Consider the following 8144-nt stretch of genomic DNA (forward strand, 5'->3'; position numbering starts at 1 on the left):
TCCTCCGATCGTCTTTAGGAGGATTTTTGTGTTCTCACTATGGACTCTTGAAATTCTCCTATAAAAATACATTCTCCTTCCTTTGCTCTCCTAATTTAAATATACTTCGGATCTTCTATAGAACTTTTTGATAACTTACTCTTAAATAAAGAGAATTTTTTTTTTGAAAGGAAATTTTCTATAAAAATTCCATTCGAAAATTTGTGAATGACCCTTTTGATACTTTACTCTGTTTGGGTAGTTTACTAGAAAATTTAATTCTTATGGTTTGCAGAATGTAACATTCCCCATATTTCCTATTTTCAAGTTTTCCTTCTATATCACAGTGTTATTATAAAACAACCCTTTTCCCAATTTAAAATACAAAACACACAAACATTTGCAATACAATGACTCATTCATATCTATTCCAGATGTGATACTACCTACATATCAACTGGTGATTGTCACTTTCACTTGTCTGTCGAGGCACTTTCGATTTAAATTGCAGCATTTTTTGCCTATAGGGAAAAAACAATTTTACTCTCATTTACAAACTATTAATTCATAAAATTGTTGTTGTTGTACAAAAAGCTTTTACTATGACTTACCCCAAAAATAGATTGATAACTAATTTTTGCCACAATGAAAAGGATTAAAAGGAGGTGGATGACGACGAGTGTTGATGCTATTTTGGCATTTACTACTTTCGATATGGTGGCGGCTATGCATAAAACATAAACAAATGCATTTCAGGAAAACACACACTCACAAACCTACACACAGAACACATGCATATCGAAATTGTAAAATTTAAACCCCTAAAAGCTTTCATGAGGAAGAAGGGCAGAGTATGGAATGAGAGAGGAAATATATATTTTTTAGAATTTAATGAATGAATGCATAAAATCAAACACATGTTTTCTCACCACCTGAGGGTAAAGCCAAAAACAAAATTGCAACCACAATTTTAAAGCAGCATGTGTTTGATAAAAGGGGTTCGACCGAACCATCCTTCCAACTAAAAACCACATTGCCATAATGTTTGCCACATTCGATTCGATTTTTACTTTTATTTTGATAAAGCCAATAACTAATTTGCCTGTATTTTTTAGTATCCATCCTTAAAGATCGCATGCTACAGCTACGCAATCGTTATAATTTGGAAAAACGACGCATGGAACAATTGCGTGAAGAGGTGCCAGGAAAATATCACGAATCCCCCTGGCCTCTCTATGACAGTCTACAGTTCCTTTCGAATCACATTAAGGCCCGGCGTAGATACAAGAGTATCTTGCCGGTAAAGGAGGACAGCCAAATGAATGATTCGGGCAATGATTACAGTGGCATGGGTCCAGATGATAATGCCGCCATGGTCGATGATGATGATGGCAATGGTGGTGATAATAATGAATCACAGACCGGCGGAATGCCGCCATATCCCAACGGTTTACTAACCGTTAAGGTTGAGGATGATGGATCCGAGGAACAGGGTTCGGAAGAGGAAGTGTAAGAAAATATTATTTTCAATTAAAAAAACCTTTTCTAATCAAAATTTTAATTTTTATAGAGTTGAAACGAATGATTATCGCCAGCAGATGCTACAGCGACAACGTCAACAGCAATTGCAGCAACAACAACAGCAGCATTTACACCTTCAGCAACAACAGCAGCTGCTAATACAACGGCAATTGGCACAGCAGCAGCAGCATCAGCAACAACAAGCATCCCGCATTACAAAACGTAACAACAACAGCAGCAGCAATTATGAACAAAATGAAAATCACCATCATCGGCCACTTCATCACAAATTACCACAATTGACGACATCCACTCCTTTGGCAAGAGGAGACAATGCCACAAAACGTCCATATGACAACACCAACGATGACATCAATACTCCAACAAAAATCGCCCGACTTAATCCTCGAGAAAATAAATACAATGCATTTGGTAATTTTATTGCCTCCTCCCTATTGGATTTACCCCAGAAAATGGCCTTGGAATTGGTTGAGAAATTCACCTCCGATATTGTTAAGGCCTTAACCATGAAAATGGATATTATGGAAGCTAATAATTCTGCAGCCAACAACACAAATGACGATGATGGGGACAACCATCATCATCACCATTCGCATCGTAACAATCATTCACAAAATAGTGAACAATGAGATTTACTACTACAACTACTTTTAAATCATAAACAAAATGACTTATTATTATTTATTACATAGAAAACAGAAACAAAAAACCAACAACATACAACCATACATTCTTTTTACAAATGTAAGAACGTGTTTTTTTATATTAAAAAAAATATATATATAGAAATTAGACTATAAATATTATAAAAGTTTGGTAATTTGTTTTTCTATTTAGGGAAGATATGCGAAGTGTGGTGATTTATATTTTATTGTCTTAAAGAACTCATTCTAGCTTTCTTTTTAGACTTTTTTTATAAAACCCCTTTTTGGGATTTATTGAAGCCACTTTATAAGAATACATTGAAGTCTTCTATGTGGAGTTTTTTTTTTTTTATTTTTTGTTATGAAATATTTTGTTTTCTATTAGAAGACTTGTGTTATAAAATCTATCTAGATGTGGTCAAAATGGATTTAAAAAAAAATATGATAAAAGTGTGAGTTTTTATAATATATATAATTTCAAGCAATAGTCAGAGGCGTGGATTATTCAAATGGTCATTAGAAACGTAGGTATAAAAAAATCAAAAGGCCGTCAGAGGCATTAATTAAAAGAAATTAAGAGATCATGTCAGTCTTTTATTTAAAAAAAAAAAAATTTTAAATGAATGAATAAAAAACACCAAGAATTAAAAAATGCTTTTAAAAACGACGACGAGGCGTTGATTAAAAATAAAATAAAAAAATCAACAAATGAGACAAAGACCAAATTACAGGTTTCCCGTTCTTGGGGGGTAATAAAACTTCTTTGCAGGAAATGGTCTATGTTTTAACGCAATTCTCATGCATATGTCGACCCTCTGTAGGTATTTTCCAACGGAATTGGCTGTATCATTTCAGAATATGAGAGGCAAAAATATATGTATATACTACAGAAAATTTTCAATATACATCCAAATTTTTTGAAGATAAAATAGTTGCATGTCGCGATGGTAGGGTATGTATCGTATGTTGGCATTTCTGCTCTTTCAGAGGATTTTTCCTCCTGGATGTTTTTGTATGTTTTGAAATAGTTCTCCATATTCTAGACTGTCCCATTTTTCTGTATTTCGAAGGCCTCAACGAGCCGAAGCAGCTGTAATTCTGCTATTTTGATGACCATGTTCTAATTTTTTTAACAAAAATTACAGTAATTTGATATTTTGGGTTATTGACGTATTCGAATAATCCTCACAAAAAAGATCGCTCTATCTTTCGTATACCCCGCCAGATTTTTATAGCCTTTTGGTGGGCAAAAGGTGGAGTGTATATTAAATTTGTTATTCCGCTTGCAACACTTCGAAATATTCTTTATCAGAAAAAAAAAATTCTATGTCGATTTACTCATCCCCATCGGTTGAAATCATGACAGAGTTTGCAATATTAAAGATAGAATTCTGAAAATTTGCATAGACTTTGATAGTACTCCTACGATGGTTGTTATTGCAAATGGATTCTCATTGTAAAACACATCTCAGTACTATTAATAATAGTTATCCACATTTCCGGGTAGTTCCCATATAACGGTACCACCAATTTTGGAAATTTTGAAGACTGCTTTCAACCGAATTGGCATTTTGTCAATTGGGTGTCAAATCTCACTATAAAAATTATTAATAGTGAACCAAGTTTCAGGGTAGGCCCCCAATGGTATCTCCCAATATTCGCTATTTGGGAAAATTTAGACATGTTTTTCAACCGAATTTTTAACTGGGGAGCCCCCATTAATTTTAGATATTTTGAATGTTTTCTTTTAGTTTTATTATGTGGAGGGTCGAACATGATATTTTTACTGGTCTATATTCTATTTCTATATCGTCTTGTCTTTTATAAGGTACATCTGTAGACTCGATTGGGATATATGGTAACGGGAACCTAGAGCTTTAAGGCTACTTTGTAATAATGCACCTTAAAAACCATTCATCATTGTTTCCAAGGCCTCCTAAAATTCATTAATTAAAAAAAAAAATAAATCCTCACCTATAATCGTCTCTACGTCTAGAAAAATCTTTAAACAAGCTAAATATAATATCGTTTTAAGGTCTCCCAAAAATCACTCTCATTTTAAATTTATTGTTCTCCAAATTCATGTATATATATTATAGATTCTAATATCTCCAAAAAATCTTTAAATAATTCACGCATATTTCAGATTTTAAGATGTCGTCTAAACTATCATCTTTCCTAAGGTCTCAAAACAATCTTGTTATAGCAGCCCTAATATTTTTTTTTATAAAATGGTGAGCATTGTTGGCCGAGTAACCCTCTGGTCATTTTCGATCGTAAAGGCTAAAGCACCTTTTTTATGTCATTAAAACAATTTTTTGGGCTTTATTTCCACATTTTCGGGCAATGCTTATGAGTTGGGAAAGTATAACATGGTTGGTTGGTAAGTATGGTTTTAATTTAATTTATTTTACTGCAACAAAGATTGTTTAATAGTGAAATTATTTGTGTTATATAAAGTGATTTATAATCGCCTCCTTTACTCTCCTCCTACCAAAAGTCAAAATTACGTAGGTCGTGCCTTGTGCTTATTTGTTATCATTTTTATTTTCAATTCAAATTGCACTCGTCCCGGCCTGCAGAAAAATTGACAAAGACATCAGAAGAGAAATTACAAAAAGAAAAAACATTAAATAATTAAAGGACAAACGTGTGAGGCATATCCGTGTGTGTATGTGTGTGGTAAGTTAATAATCAAAAAATATGTAACGGTAAAATTTCAAATAATTTATAACAATCAAAGTGAGAAGAAGACAGATTGATAATGATGCGAATACAATGTTATGGGTAAATTATCTACTTCAGAATATATTTGATCTTTTTTTTTCTTATTTTACCTTCATATATAGATGCTGCCTGCTTCTTCTTTTTCCATCTTCTTATTAATGATGATTATGCGAACAGACATTTTTGCATGTGTGAAATGTGGCCGCACGCAGACGCGCCCTGTAATTATATCATTTAATAAAATTGCTACATCTGCATAACAAAAAAGCAGATACAGTGGTGTCCGCCTTAGGCATAGCCAGGCACTTGATGAATGCAATATTGCGGCCACCAATGGCAGTAGCATGTCTATACTTTTAACCACAAGAACAAAAGTGCCAACAAAACCACACAAAAAAATTAAGAAATAATTTCAATTTATACAGAAATGCAGGTTTTGGATAAAATGTTAATGAATTTTTTATGCGAATGGTGGACTATCCGATTTTGAACTAAACTTTGTTCAACCTAATATTTTTAGTCATGCCTGTATAATGTTGGAAAATGGGGCTTATCGGTCGTCCACTCCTTTTAGTACTTCCGCCACAAAGGGTCAACGTTGTATAACTTGCGAATTGTGTTTAAAAAGATTTGAATAACCGATTTAATCCACTGATCTGGTCTGACGACTGACACTTATGTTTTATTTAGGGGTCTACATATTTTAGTAGTGTTTTGTATTATCATAATGACAACGAGGCTAACCTAGGAATATAGATTCTCTGAAAGTAGAAGTTCAGTGGTAGTTGTTTAGGGTATCATACGGTCGTGCCTGTCCGACCTGTCCCAGCTACCCTACTATTATTTTTCTTTTCTCTTTTTTCAAATAAAACCATATTTTTTTTTAATTTCGTATTTTTGTTTTTTTTTTCTTTTGAATTTATCGTTTAATTCATCATTGTTTATTTATTTTAGTTTCAAATATTTAAGTTGTTGTTTTTGTTATTGCATTTAATATGTATAATTTCATCGAATTTAAAATGTATTCATTTTTTTTTTGGTTTTGTTGTTTTTAAATTTAAATCGCAATTTGATTTTTCTTTTATATCAGTGTATATGTATATATATTAATATATAGCTTGTGTATATATATAATTTGTTGTTATTTAAATTTAAATTCTTAAATAAGTACGTTATCGTTTAAATTGTTGTTGTTGTTTTGTTTGCTTCGGTTTTAGTTCAATAATTACACGATTCGTTTTTGTTTGTTTATTTTTTGAATGTTTTTTTCTGTTGTTGATTTTTGTTTTGTATATATAAGAATAATATATATTTTTGTAATACAAATACATATAATATTTTTTTGTTTTGTTTTAGTAAATTGTAAACATCGGTAAACAGAATAATTGTTTTGACGATATCAATTAATTTCCAATAGATAAGAAGTTGAAAATTTGTTTAATTTTTTTCTTTATTACGGTTGTGAATTTTTTATTTTAATTTTTTTTTTTGAGTTTTATGACTATTGTTTTTAAGAATATATATATATGTATATTGATTTTTTTTTTTCAATTATAATACATATAAACGACGACAAAATATATGTAGAGAATTTTATTATTTTTTTCATTTAAGTATGAGAAGGAATTGATATATTTTAGTTGTATTTATTTATTTTTATATAATATTTTCAATGTGTGTGGAGGGAAAATTTTTGTTGTGTGTGTGTGTTTTTATTTAATATATATATTTTTTTTGTAAAAGGAAGATTCAAATAGAGAAAATTACATTTAATTTTCTGTTTTGTTTTCTTTTTTAATTATATTTTTATAATAAAATACATTTCAATTATCATTTAAATTCTGTTTTGTTGTATTTAATATTTATTTGTATAATATCCAAAATATTTATTTAAAAAGAGACACATTTATATATATATGTAATTAGTAATAATTAAAGTAGAAAAAGTGTATTTGAATTATTTAAATTTAATTTTTAGTTTTTGGTTTTAATTGTACATGCAAACGTTTGAAAATAACTAAAAATATATTAAAAATTGCAATTTTCCTAAATGTGATTTTTTTTTTTCATTTTGTTTGAAGAAAATTTAACTATCGACAAGGACAAGAGAATATAGTGTTCGGAAAATTGAAGATTTTCATAAACATTTTGACAATTGTTTTTTGTAGAATAATTAACCAAACTGTCTGATTTTTTATTATAATTATTAGTAAGAAAATAATTAACTTTTTAAAATTTTTATAAACAAATTGCTAATACTTTTCTTTGTTATTATTTAAAACATAACTTTCTATCTCAATTTTCACATACGACATTTCAAGTCTTTGAAGATACGAATACGTTTCGATATAGCTGGATTTATTAAAATATCAAATTTTATTAAAATACCTGAAGTAGTTCAAAAGTTATGACCCCAAAAATCGTAACCTTATTTTTTCATTTTCACCATTTCAATCTACTGCCATCAATAAATGCGATTGCCAAATCAGTCATATTAGGGAAAAATCAAGGTATTGTGTAAAATAAGAAAACAAATTCCAAAACAAATACATAATTTATTTCTATTTTTTTCCTTAATTGCAATCAATAATAGCATGACAGTCACAATGTGGCCAGATCAGGTTATCGTTGTTTATAAATTCCGATAAAAATCAAGGCATACCTTAAGGCGTTACATTAAATGTAAGGAATGATATTTTTAGTGAACGCCTAGAAGTATGCTTTAAGATTATCTAATTTGAATGAAACCATATAGAAATACCTTACAAGGGATATGGCAACGCTGCTAGCTAGCAAAACAGCACCACAAATAGAAAATGTAAAATATCGCCAAGATAAAATTGTGTGATACTAGGCGAACAGAATCATGTAGCAGCTATATTTTGTTACAAGGCAAAATTCAAATGCTCATATCTCAGCAACGCGTGGGTGGATTTACATGAAAATTTCACCACAGATATCGTATAATAATGTAGTTTTTATAAATATTAGTTAAAATACTATTATTTTTTAATAAATACTATTTAAAAAATTTACCAACATTTGTATATGGAGTTTAATTAAATTTTTTTCAGAAAATGTCTGCTATTTAAATTAGACCGAGTTTTCATTTGTAAATTAGACCGAGTTTTCATAAACACTCTGATTAATGTATTTTTTGAAAATGTAATTTTTTGAAATGAAAGTATATATATATATATACATATATGAAATTTTCAATGTCTGTCCAATTGAAATTAACTTTGAAATACT

Source organism: Musca vetustissima, unplaced genomic scaffold, assembly GCF_032173495.1.
Source record: "Musca vetustissima isolate MV318-11 ecotype Yass unplaced genomic scaffold, APGP_CSIRO_Mvet_v1 utg11186, whole genome shotgun sequence".
NCBI lineage: Eukaryota > Metazoa > Arthropoda > Insecta > Diptera > Muscidae > Musca > Musca vetustissima.